Below are 13,707 nucleotides of genomic sequence, written 5' to 3'. Positions count from 1 at the left end.
CTCCCCATACTGACAGAAAAACACAGAATCGTTGACATTGTTGCAGATTTATTAAAAAAGAAAAACTGAAATATCACATGGCCCTAAGTATTCAGACCCTTTGCTCAGTATTTAGTAGAAGCCCCCTTTTGATCTAATACAGCCAGGAGTCTTTTTGGGAAAGATGCAACAAGTCTTTCACACCTGGATTTGGGGATCCTCTGCCATTCCTCCTTGCAGATCCTCTCCAGTTCTGTCAGGTTGGATGGTAAACCTTCGGCCCAGTCTGAGGTCCAGAGCACTCTGCAGAAGGTTTTTGTCCAGGATATCCCTGTACTTGGCCGCATTCATCTTTCCCTCGATTGCAACCAGTCGTCCTGTCCCTGCAGCTGAAAAACACCCCCACAGCATGATGCTGCCACCACCATGCTTCACTGTTGGGACTGTATTGGACAGGTGATGAGCAGTGCCTGGTTTTCTCCACACATACCGCTTAGAATTAAGGCCAAAAAGTTCTATTTTGGTCTCATCAGACCAGAGAATCTTATTTCTCACCATCTTGGAGTCCTTCAGGTGTTTTTTTAGCAAACTCCATGCGGGCTTTCATGTGTCTTACACTGAGGAGAGGCTTCCGTCGGGCCACTCTGCCATAAAACCCCAACTGGTGGAGGGCTGCAGTGATGGTTGACTTTCTACAACTTTCTCCCATCTCCTGACTGCATCTCTGGAGCTCAGCCACAGTGATCTTTGGGTTCTTCTTTACCTCTCTCACCAAGGCTCTTCTCCCCCGATAGCTCAGTTTGGCCGGACGGCCAGCTCTAGGAAGGGTTCTGGTCGTCCCAAATGTCTTCCATTTGAGGATTATGGAGGCCACTGTGCTCTTAGGAACCTTAAGTGCAGCAGAAATCTTTTTGTAACCTTGGCCAGATCTGTGCCTTGCCACAATTCTGTCTCTGAGCTCTTCAGGCAGTTCCTTTGACCTCATGATTCTCCTTTGCTCTGACATGCATTGTGATCTGGAAGGTCTTATATAGACAGGTGTGTGGCTTTCCTAATCAAGTCCAATCAGTATAATCAAACACAGCTGGACTCAAATGAAGGTGTAGAACCATCTCAAGGATGATCAGAAGAAATGAAAAGCACCTGAGTTAAATATATGAGTGTCACAGCAAAGGGTCTGAATACTTAGGACCATGTGATATTTCAGTTTTTCTTTTTTAATAAATCTGCAACAATGTCAACAATTCTGTGTTTTTCTGTCAGTATGGGGTGCTATGTGTACATTCATGAGGAAGAAGAATGAACTTAAATGATTTTAGCAAATGGCTGCAATATAACAAAGAGTGAAAAATTTAAGGGGGTCTGAATACTTTCCGTACCCACTGTATATTGTTTGGTTGAGGACTACCACCACCTCTCGGTCATCTTACAGTCTCTGTCTGAGTCGCCCTTGGCGACCTTGATATGCGTTGTGTACTACTATGATGTGCCTGTGACAGTCCTTTATTTTTACTCCTGCGGTGAATTCTTGAGATAACGGATCTTTACCTTATCAGTTATTGTTTGCTGCCAATGGAGATGTACTTACCCGGACACAACATTGTTTCATTTACCTATGGGTTCACGAAAATTCTTTCTGGCGGAATGCCTCAACTCACTAGCAGTCCATCATGGACCGCGGATAAGATTCTATGGTGTGAAGATTCTAATCAGCGAAGTTTCGCCCCCCCATTCCAGTGCTAACTGGGAAAATTCACGCGTCATACCAACGACACGTTTGTCTAGAACTACGGTCCCACCTGGGACACATACTCCTAGTATATTATGTTATCTCATCCGCTTACTAACCCATTTATAATTGGTTGGTTTATGGGGATTTACGCTAGGGATAGACCGATTATCGGCAAGGCTGATATATCAGTGGCCGATATGCACTTTCCCCGATATATCGGTATCGACCCCGGAATTGGCCGATATTGCAGATATTTTTGTGATGTCATTCTGCCTTCTTAGGCCGCCTCCCTCCTCTTGGACAGCCTCGTCTGGAGTCGGGACTAGTCTCGCGGGAGTGTATCACAGCCATACACCCGGTGCCAGCCAGTCACCCACATCCACAGGCCCTGTACCAGCCAGCCACAAGCACTGTACCAGCGAGCCAGCTAGCCACAGGCACTGTACCAGCGAGCCAGCCACCCACAGGCCCTGTACCAGTCAGCCACCCACAGCCCCTGTGCCACCCACCCACCACTGGATGTCAGCCAGCACCCACCACAGGGTGCCAGACAGCCAGCCACCCACAGACAGGGTGCTAGACATCCAGCCACCCACAGGCCCTGTACCAGCCAGCCATAGGCTCTGTACCAGCCAGCCGCCCACAGGCCCTGTACCAGCCAGCCACCCACAGCCCCTGTGCCACTCACCCACCACTGGATGTCAACCAGCACCCACCACAGGGTGCCAGACAGCCAGCCACCCACAGACAGGGTGCCAGACAGCCAGCCAGCCACAGGCCCTGTACCAGCCAGCCACCCACAGCCCCTGTGCCAGCCACCCACCTACCATAGGGTGCCAGCCAGCCACTCACCACAGGGTGCCAGCCAGCCACTCACCACAGGGTGCCAGCCAGCCACCTACCACAGGGTGCCAGCCAGCCATCCACCACAGGGTGCCAGCAAGCCAGACATTAAGCATTAAACAAAAATTAACATGTTCAGTACCAGATTTGTGTCAAAAATTGTCTTTTTCTCTTACGTCCTCTGACAGTCGCAGCCCACTCATACAGTCTTCACCAATGGGTTTTGACCTCTTATCCACAGGAGTAAGCTAGGCATAAGACTTGTTAAAACAAAGTAATTTACATAGACACACCTGTAGGGGGCTGTCCCACTGGTCCAATTCCCCCCTGCTATCAGCATTCCCAACTCAGTTTGTCTTCTGCCTAGTTAAGGAGTAAGATAGGCTTTCCCTGTGCTGGGGCTCCAGTCTCAGCCTTTCTTCTGTTTTATTACTTTTATTTTCTGCAAATGTGTTTTTCTTTGCACTATTAGCTTTTTATTTGTTTCTGCGCTTAGTTAGTCGGTTCTTCTGAAGACTACAGCGTTTGCGGAGCTGGGAATCGGACTGGTCATCCTGGCATTCCAGGACAGAGGATGTTGGGGAATCCCAGCCCGCCATTGAGCGTTTAGCAGGCTATGCGTGCGCCCTGGCCTAGCAAACGACCTGCCCCTGTCCTCAGGGGAAAAAAGCCTGCGAGGTGGCTACCTCTCCGGGATGCCTCAACAAGCGGTTTTGACCGTGCGATGCATCCTATTTTGGCTGCCGGCCCCCCGCCATCTGGGGTGGGGGGTTCCCGCGATCTAGAGGCGCCCACGCCATATGGAGCGGTAAGTAACTTCTGTGTGGGACCTCTGTCTGGGGATTACATTCTGCTTGTGTCTGTTTCCCCTCATGTCTGTGTCCGGGGCTCGCATCCCTCCCGGTCCCTGCGGGGGCTTCTAAGCGCATGTTTTGCTGTGTGGGGGTCCCTAACCCTGTCCGCGCTGTTAGTGTGTGATTTGGGGGTACAGACATGGTGGTGCGAACTGCTGCTGTGCAAAAAAACGTGGGTCCGCTATTTTGGGTGTGGGCAGCTGCTCTGGCCTCACTGTGGGCACTTCTGCAGCTTCTCTATGTAGTGTTTTGGCGCCTTTGGGCGCCATCTTGTGTGTGGCAAGGTGTCTTTTCTTGCACATGTTCGTCTGCCATTTTCCCGGAGCCTCCCATTCCTATACATAGGCAACCTTGTCCCCTTCTGTTCGCCTCCCTTACTTGGGACTGGTCCTGGACTCTGTCCAGGCAAGAGTCTTTCTGCCGGAGGACAAGCTCCGGACTCTTCAGGATGCGGTCAGGTCCCTCAGGGACAATGATTCCTCATCGCCCAGGATCTACATGTGGTCCCTGGGGTTGTTGGTATCGGCCTTCGGGGCGATACCGTTTGCTCAGTTACACACGCGATCTCTTCAAGCGGAGATCCTAGCCAGGTGGGACAGGTATCCTTCATCCTTGGAAAGGAGGATGTCTTTGAGTCGCCACGTCAATCTTCTGTGGTGGCTCCAGTCTCCGGCATTGACGGAGGGAAAATTCTTCCGCCCGTTGTTGTGGACGGTAATCAAATGATCCCTCCACCTGGAGGTGTTCCAGATGCTGTGTGCGTGATGGGGATCCTCAGATGTGGATCTGTTCGCATTTCGGCTAAACAACAAGGTGGGAAGGTTCGTGGCAAGAACGCGCGATCTGCTGGCAGCCGCCTCGGATGCGTTAGTGGTGCCTTGGACTCAGTATCGTCTGATTTATGCCTTCCCCCCGATTCAGTTGTTGGCCAGGTTCCTTCATGGGTTGGTCTTGGAACCGAAGTTGGTGATTCTGGTGACACCGGACTGGCCGCGCCGGTCTTGGTACGCGGACATCATACAACTGGTCGTCGAGCCTCCATGGCGGCACCCGTTACGAGACGATCTGCTGTCTCAGGGGCCGATATTCCATCCTGCTTTACGGTCGCTGCCTTAACGGCGTGGCTTTTAAAAGCCAGGTCTTGAGAGATGGGGTCTCTCGTCGGCGGTCATTCCTACCTTGCTCAAGGCTAGGACAACCTCGTCCGGTAAGGTCTACTACTGTACCTGGAAGGCTTATTTTGCCCGGTGTGAATCCAGGGGCATCCATCCTCCCCCTTTTCGGTAGCGAGGGTGTTGTCCTCCCTACAATCTGGTGTGGACCAGCACCTTGCGTTGACCACGATTAAGGGCCAGTTATCTGCACTGGCAGTCCTTTTTCAGCGCCCCTTGGTGTCAAATTCTTTGATACGCACCTTTATTCAAGGGGTGCATCGTTTGGCTCCTCCTCGGAGAGCACCTTTACCTCCTTGAGACTTGAACTTGGTTCTGTCCGTTTTGCAACGTCCTCCCTTTGAAAACATCAGGGAAATTTCTCTGCCTCTGCTGTCAAGAAAGGTTGACTTTTGGTGGCGATCACATCTGCCCGCAGAGTGTCGGAGTTGGCGGCCTTGTCTTGTCGCTCCCCTTACCTGGTCGTTCATAGAGATAAGGTGGTCTTGTGACCTAACCAATCTTTCCTTCCTAAGGTGGTCTCTGATTTTCACCTTAATGAGGATATTGTCTTACCTTCGCTGTGTGCGAATCCTAGCATCCTAATGAGTTTGCTTTGCATTCCTTGGATATAGTCCGGGCGATCGGGGTCTGCCTGTCGTCCACTGAATCCTTCAGAAAGTCGGATTCTCTTTTTGTCCTTCCTGAGGGACCTCGGAAGGGTATGGCTGCGTCTGCGGCTACCATTTCTAGATGGATCAGACAGAAGATTGTACAGGCCTATTCGATAAAGGAACGGGTACCGCCCTTCCCTGTCAAGGCCCACTCTACCAGAGCGGTGAGTGCGTCCTGGGCTTTCCGACATCAGGCTTCGGTGGCCCAGGTGTGCAAGGCTGCGACTTGGTCGTCTGTGCACACTTTTTCCACATTTTATAAAATTGATGCCTCCTTTGGCGACAAAGTTCTGTATGCGGCAGTGCCTTGAGGGGGCCCTGGCTTTGCCGGTCCCTGACTGTTGGGGTTGTTTCCCCCTTGTTTATTTGCTTTCCTGGGTTGTTGCTCCAGTTGAGCTTTTTTGTTGCCCAGAGGGTTTACCTTTCTGTTCAGATATGGTTCCTTTCTCTGACCTGGGTGCTGCGTTGCCTTTGTGACGGTTGCGCTTCCCACACCTCATGTCTACACTGCTTTGGGACATCCCATTGGTGAAGACTGTATGAGTGGGCGGCGACTGTCAGAGGACGTAAGAGAAAACTGAATTTTTGTAAAATCTTACCGTAAAATTCCTTTCTCTGAGTCCTCTGACAGTCGCCACCTCCGCCCCTCTTTTGGGGTTTTTTGGACTTTAACTGCTTGCTACCAAACTGAGTTGGGAATGCTGATAGCAGGGGGGTATTGGACCAGTGGGACAGCCCCCTACAGGTGTGTCTATGTAAATTACTTTATTTTAATAAGTCTTATGCCTAGCTTGCTCCTATGGATAAGAGGTCAATACCCATTGGTGAAGACTGTATGAGTGGGCGGCGACTGTCAGAGGACTCAGAGAAAGGAATTTTACGGTAAGATTTTACAAAAATTCCGTTATTTTTCAAAACTTTAAATGTACAAAATATCGGCCCATATCGGCCGATACTGATACGTTGTGACCAAAATATCGGTATCGGTATCGGCCCTGAAAAAACCATATCTGTCTATCCGTAATTTACGCCCGCACAAGTTTGGGTCAGTGCAATGCAGGGAGGGAGGGATGCTTATTTTGTTTGCTGCAAGACATGGTGTTACAATCAGAACTGGTATATTTTCTAATGTTTACTTGGGTATCTACATGTTTCATAGTGCTTGATAATGGATTCGATGGTGTGGGGTGTCTTGAGAGACATAATTCTCTATATTGTGTGGCGGCCGGGATCTCTGGAGCACTTTATTTTATTTATCTTTGGCAGGACCCATGGCCACTTTAAAACAGAACGTGGAACGTACGCGGCCTATGGGACAAAGTTAAGAGGTCGGCAATATTCACCTTCCTTAAAAAACAACGAGCTGATGTCTTAGTACTGGTGGAGACACACATAGAAAGCCGTCTACAACTTTCTCTTAAACGTCCCTGGATAGGATGGTCTCTTCCTCTTATACTACTCATTCGAGAGGAGTCTCTATCCTCATAGCTAAATCTGTCCATTTTGTGCTCCGGAGCTCTCTGGTGGACCCCTTTGGTAGATTTGTGTTTCTCTCCGCACTGATTTCCGGTGATTCAATATTGCTTATGGCATTTTATGTTCCTCCTCTGTTCAATGCAACGGTTATAATGGAGGACTTTGACTTCATGGCACGTTACCCTACAATACCAGCGATATGGTATTCATGTGAAAGATGGTGTCGCGCTAATCATAGCATAAGCATAATTCAACTGACAGCATGAGTCCCATGTGCATTGAAAGTCCAAGTTTATCCAAAGGAGTGCAGAGAGAGGAGGATCCACCACCAAACAGAGCCACTAAACACTCTTACCAGCTGCTTAGACCCAACAGGGTCACACAACGCCCAAAGTACTGATGTATTCACAACAGGTGGGATCCAATAGCCTCAAGGATACTCCTGCTGCTGCGAGCTGGAATCACCTCCAATAGACTTTTGCTTTCACCCCAGATATGTTATTCATGTTTTTCCTTCTCGCACCACTCTGTTCCGTATAGATTACATCTTGATATCGCAAACTTTACTTCCCAGACTGGCAGAGGTGAGCTTTGCCTCTAGATCATTATCTGACCACAGCCCTTATTGGGCAACACTTAAATTGCAGCATGAGCACTGACCAATCACATGAAGGCTTAACCCATTTTGGCTCACACTTCTTCCTGAAGAAGATGCTCTGAAAACGAACTGGCGCAACTTCTTTACTGAAAATGAATACTCGGCCTCCGCTGTCTGGGAAACATTCAATCTCCATAAAAGATCTACACTTATCTCGCACTCAAATCTATTGAAAGCTAAATCTGAGGTTGCCTTGACTAAGACAGTACATAACATGTTATCACCTTACGTACTTCCATAGGTGAACATCTAACGAGCCTAAGGTGGTAGCAGGCCTGTTTAGGGAATTTTTCATAGAACTCTATACTTCCACAGCCCCCGAGGACACAGCCCTGATGCACTCCTTTTTTGATACCATCCGATTTCCCCAGTTGTCGAGAGAACAGGTGGCAACACTTGAGGCGCCGCTCAACACTGATGAAATTGCCAATGCCGTAGCCAAATTTTCTAGATCCAAGTGTCCTAGACTTGATGGTATTCCAATAGAATTTTACTCCCTCTACTCAGAAACACTAACGCCAAGAGTTTTATCCCTTGATAGTCATATGTTTGATGAAACATTTAGGTTACCCCATCAATGAGAGAAGCCTTAATAGTTTTACTTCCAAAACTTGGCAAAGACCTCCGTTTGCCCGAATCATACCGCTGCTTATCCCTCTTACAAGTGGATACTAAAATCCTAGCTAAAATTATGTCCAACAGACTCAGTCAGGTGATTTTATCACTAATACATGAAGACCAATCAGGCTTTATGCCTGGCAGAAACACCTTTTTTAACCTGAGATTATTTATGAACCTTCAAGCTCAGCATGACAACACAGAGTGATTGTCATCGTAGATACAGCTAAGGCTTTTGACTCAGTGTAGTGGTGCTTCTTGTGGCAATGACTAGAAAATTATGGATTTGGACCTAAATTTATCAGATGGATACAGCTATTATACCAGTTTCCGGTGGCCAGTGTATTGGCAAACAGGCGGATATCTGATCAGTTCCCCCTCAGTAGAGGGACCAGACAAGGGTGCCCTTTGTCTCCCTTGCTTTATGCTCTGCCTACTGAACCACTGCCAATTGCAGTGCATTCTCTCTCAGGGGCGATCGGGTTATGCATGGGTTCCATGACAGAAAAGATAAGAATGTACCCAGATGACACATTACTATATTTGGCTGACTCTGAAATCTCCCTATCAACGACTCTCACTATTATAGAAACCTATGGAATATTCTTTGACCTTAAGATTAACTGGGATAAGTCCAAAATACTCCCAATAGAAAGTTTCCCACCTTCATCCAATCACATAGATCTACCACTACAGAGGGTAAGTCACATTAAATACCTAGGGGTTCAGATTGCCAACTCCTCAGTGGACTATGTCCCTGATAACATACAACCTCTCCTCACTATGATCAAAGCAAAAACCTGGACTCAGATTGTCGATTACGGTGATGGGTCGCATAAACCTTATAAAAATGATTCTCCTTCCCAAAGTTCTCAATGTCCTCTGGCACTCACCAATTTATCTACCTCTTAAACACTGCAAGTTAATGAAGTCAGTGCTTAGACCATTTGTCTGGGGCACAAGTAGACATAAGCTACCATGGCAGAAGCTTAAAAATCCCACAGATCTAGGAGGCCCTGGGCTTCCCGACATAAATCGATATTACCTGGGGACTCAGCTGTCCCCACTATTTCACATAGACAAACACAGATTCCATTCTCTTCTATGTCCCACATGGTCACACCCTACAGCAGAACCACTATATGTAATAATGAGTGGACAGAGGGGAGCTGAGATTCCAGGCGACAATAAATCTCTCATATATACCAATATAGGCGCATATGGGACGTAGTGTCTGATAAACTCGACATCCCCCAATTTCACCAATTTACCCCCCTATGGCATAATACTTCCTTATCAGAGTTCCAATCTATCCCGGACTCAAACATATGGAGTGCCAGAGGTATCTATTACTTATCTCATCTACTGACAAACGGAAGCCTTAAATCATTTGAAAGGTTGAAAAGTGAATTCCACCGACCAAACCAAATGTTTTTTAGATACTTACAAATTCGATATGCTTTTCAAGTGTAAGTTTACGACTGAAACCATTCAAATTGATACTTCTCCAGTTATGGAGGTAATTCAGAGTGCTGATTCTAAAAAAATTTATTTCAATATTCTACACCAGGGGTCTTCAAACTTTGGCCCTCCAGTTGTTCGGGAACTACAATTCCCATCATGCTTAGCCCTGTCTGTGAATGTCAGAGTTATACAATGTCTCATTGGATGTGTAATTCTGCAACAGCTGGAGGGCCATAGTTTGAGGATCCCTGTTCTACACCATGTTACATCTACCCTCCTCCTCTAAACTCACTTATGTGCTTAAACACAGGCGGGGGAGGGATTTGGACACTATGGAGGATGAGGAGTGGAGTGAGGAGTTGGATGATTGCAAGTTAGTATTTCCTAAATTATCGGATCGACTAACACAACTATATTTCCTTCACCGTTCTAATCTCACCTCTGTCAGAATGGCTAGGTATAGAACAGACCAAAATCCCCGCTGCCCTATGTGTGGGGGTGGCTTAGGCACCTTTTTTCATTTAACTTGGCTTTGTCCCGAAATCCAGGGTTACTGGAAACAAGTCATTCAATTCCTACCTGACAACATGGGGTCTCCCCTGACACTACACCCTAAATCATGTCTACTGGGAATACTCCATGAAGTAGACCTGGATAAAGTCACTAAGATCTTTCTTCATGAAACTCTTTTCACAGCTAGAAAACTCATTGCCAGATCATGGATGCCGAGATCATCCGCCGACTTTTGGGGCCTGGCAGCAGAAATAAACAACACCTTACCATACAGAATATGTTATACATTCATAGAGGTTGTCCTTCCAAGTTTCATAAGATTTGGGATTAGATGGCTTCATACTTCAGAAACATGGAATAGTCAACATACGCGGGGATTGTGGTCTTCTGTTTGGATACCAATGGCCTTACCACTCATTGTGCTCTTTGGTATTGTTTCAGAGCATGCGCAACGGCCACACCGGGCATGCACACTCCTTTTTCAAGTGTAAAGTGTTTTGACACTTGAAAAAGGAGCACGCATGCCCGGTGTGGCCGTCGCGCATGCTGTGAAACGTGTTGTGTGCCATCTTCCACCTTCCCCTGACGTCATACGCTCTTACATCGCGGTCTCCGCCTCCCGCTGACGCCAGCTCGCCCGGAAGACGCCGAATGCCGGCTCCCTCACCGTCTATTGCTGACATCCCGGGCTTTGCGGTCTCAGTGTGGGCTGCACTGCATCACTGGGCGTCCTTGGATGAGCAACGTTTTTTACCTCTATGTGAGTTACTACTGTTTATTCTGTCAATGTTAAATACGATTGCAGTCAGAGGCGCTCTCCTCTCTTTCTTTTATCCACATATCCAGAGTTGGCTTCACTCTCCTGGAGAGCTTGCCCTTTGCTGGTCATCCTTCCCCTGGAACTTTCATGGACCGTGCATATGGACATTGATACAGTCCCTTATATATGTCCTTTGCTTATGTCCCTAATCTATGCATATGGACATTGATACAGTCCCTTACATATGTCCTTTGCTTATGTCCCTAATCTATGCATATGGACATTGATAGAGTCCCTTACATATACAACAAGGGACAATGGTCTGGTTCCCACCAAAGCACGCCTCCATCCCAAAATTCATATAGAAAAAGAGAAATTGGCCCACGGGTGTCACGGTTCTCGCCTTGGCTTTAAGACAGTCAGGCGTGGTCGCCGTTAAGTACCTAACATGGGATTTGAACCTGTGTACTTTGACATTCTGTCCTGTTAACCTGCCTCTGAGCCACACTTCAGCTCATATAGATCCAGTCTTGTTAATCTGGTATTCCTTTCAGCACTAGGGGGCTGGACTTCACCTGAGTGTGCTCTTGTCTATCAATGTCCACCTGAAGCTAATTGCTCAATTAAGCAAGCTATAAAACACTGTCTCTCACTGAGAGCATGGGCAGTTCATTGCTGATCCTTCCTTGTTCCTGTGTTGCTGATCTATGTTCCAGACCTTGTTCCTGTGTTCCTATTTCCCAAGCGTGTGTTCCAGACTGACTCCGGCTTCCATCCTTACCTTGTTGTTCCTGCGATCCTTATCCGGACTCCTGTCTTCCAGTGACTTCTGTTATTCCTGGACTTCCCTTCCCATTGCATTCCTGCCGGTCTTGCCTATTGGAGCACCGTCCCTGCCAAGCCCCCCTGCACAAATTCACAGCACCAGGTGGCTTTCTTACCTGGTCACCCTGGACTGTGGATATCTGCAAGGGTGAGCGTGCATCTCTGCGTTACAGACTCCAACAAAGGTAAGCCCCGTGACATAATGAACTGACCATATGGAGTCGCAGAGATGTGCAAGCAGCTCACCCAGCAGGTGTCCAGACTGGCCCAGACTGTGGCTGAATTGCAGCAAGAAGTGCTGATACTTAAAGGCACAGTACGCCCAGCCCTGGAACCTGCACATCCAGAACCCTATGTCCTGTTACCTGACAGATTTGATGGTTCCCGTTCCTCATTTACAAACTTCCGGATGGATTGTGAGCTCCTGTTTGTCCTTAAGCCCAGGACCTATTACAATGACTTTATCAAGGTTCATTCCGCTATTAATCTGCTTTCCGGAGGGATAAAGACATGGGCATACCAGATGCTGCAGGAGAAAAGTCCTATCTTGGACAATTGGGAGTCATTTATAAATGCCATGGACTCTCAGTGTTTCACCTCTCAGAAAGCTACTTCCAAGCCTGCTCCCAGTTCCCGCAGACCTCATGTACCTAGAGAAAAAGCAAACCCATACCAATATGACTCTGCCTGGTCACAGTACAAGCCTGCCTGCACCAACCCGCCTTGTCACCCTGATACTACTCCAATATGCCTTGATCCTCCAGAGGTTAAAGAGGAGCCCATGGAGATCGGCGCCGTGCGCACCAGGCTGTCTTCCAAAGAAAGAGACCATAGGAAAAACAGTGGCCTTTGTTTCTATTGTGGAGAGAGGGGACATTTTATCACATTTTGCCCAACTCGTCCATCCAGGTCTACGGCTCTCCCAGTGGATACCATGCAGATCCATCCTGTCTTCCCAGAAACACAGCCTGGAAACTGCCAAGGTTGCTTCCAGCCCTGTCCCCGTTCTGTGTCTGAAAAGGGCACCCAGACTATGGCAATCGTGGAAACTAATACCCCTGTGGAAGTCCCTCCTCCAGTTCCAGTAACGTCTGTACCTATTTCCAAAGAAACTCCTGTTCTTGCAAGCACCCTGATTACTTCCTGCCCTGACAACGAAGTTCTTTCACCTGACTGCACTTATGCTTCTAATGGCACTGTGGTACGTAAGGAGGATCTGAAGTTGTTTGAGGAAGTATTAAAAGCTGCAAATGCCTATCCTGTGGAAGACCTCTGCAAAGAACCTGTTCCTGTCCGGAGGGTGTCTTTAAAGGGGGGGTACTGTCACGGTTCTCGCCTTGGCTTTAAGACAGTCAGGCGTGGTCGCCGTTAAGTACCTAACATGGGATTTGAACCTGTGTACTTTGACATTCTGTCCTGTTAACCTGCCTCTGAGCCACACTTCAGCTCATATAGATCCAGTCTTGTTAATCTGGTATTCCTTTCAGCACTAGGGGGCTGGACTTCACCTGAGTGTGCTCTTGTCTATCAATGTCCACCTGAAGCTAATTGCTCAATTAAGCAAGCTATAAAACACTGTCTCTCACTGAGAGCATGGTCAGTTCATTGCTGATCCTTCCTTGTTCCTGTGTTGCTGATCTATGTTCCAGACCTTGTTCCTGTGTTCCTGTTTCCCAAGCGTGTGTTCCAGACTGACTCCGGCTTCCATCCTTACCTTGTTGTTCCTGCGATCCTTATCCGGACTCCTGTCTTCCAGTGACTTCTGTTATTCCTGGACTTCCCTTCCCATTGCATTCCTGCCGGTCTTGCCTATTGGAGCACCGTCCCTGCCAAGCCCCCCTGCACAAATTCACAGCACCAGGTGGCTTTCTTACCTGGTCACCCTGGACTGTGGATATCTGCAAGGGTGAGCGTGCATCTCTGCGTTACAGACTCCAACAAAGGTAAGCCCCGTGACAACGGGACTTTATATGAGGTGGGTGCTAGTGGCTGGAGATCAATAGAATGCACAATAAATGTGTAAAACAATGTATGATTTTATTGCATTATATAAACAATTAATAACATGTACTAAAATAGCACATGACATAGCTCAATAGCTAAAATATAAAATATATACAACATGAACAATGTTACATCGCATATAGGCAAACATAATGG

The sequence above is a fragment of the Pelophylax lessonae genome, assembly GCF_965119305.1.
Source record: "Pelophylax lessonae genome assembly, chromosome: 7".
Taxonomy (NCBI): Eukaryota; Metazoa; Chordata; class Amphibia; order Anura; family Ranidae; genus Pelophylax; species Pelophylax lessonae.
Note: the sequence above shows the minus strand (reverse complement) of the source record.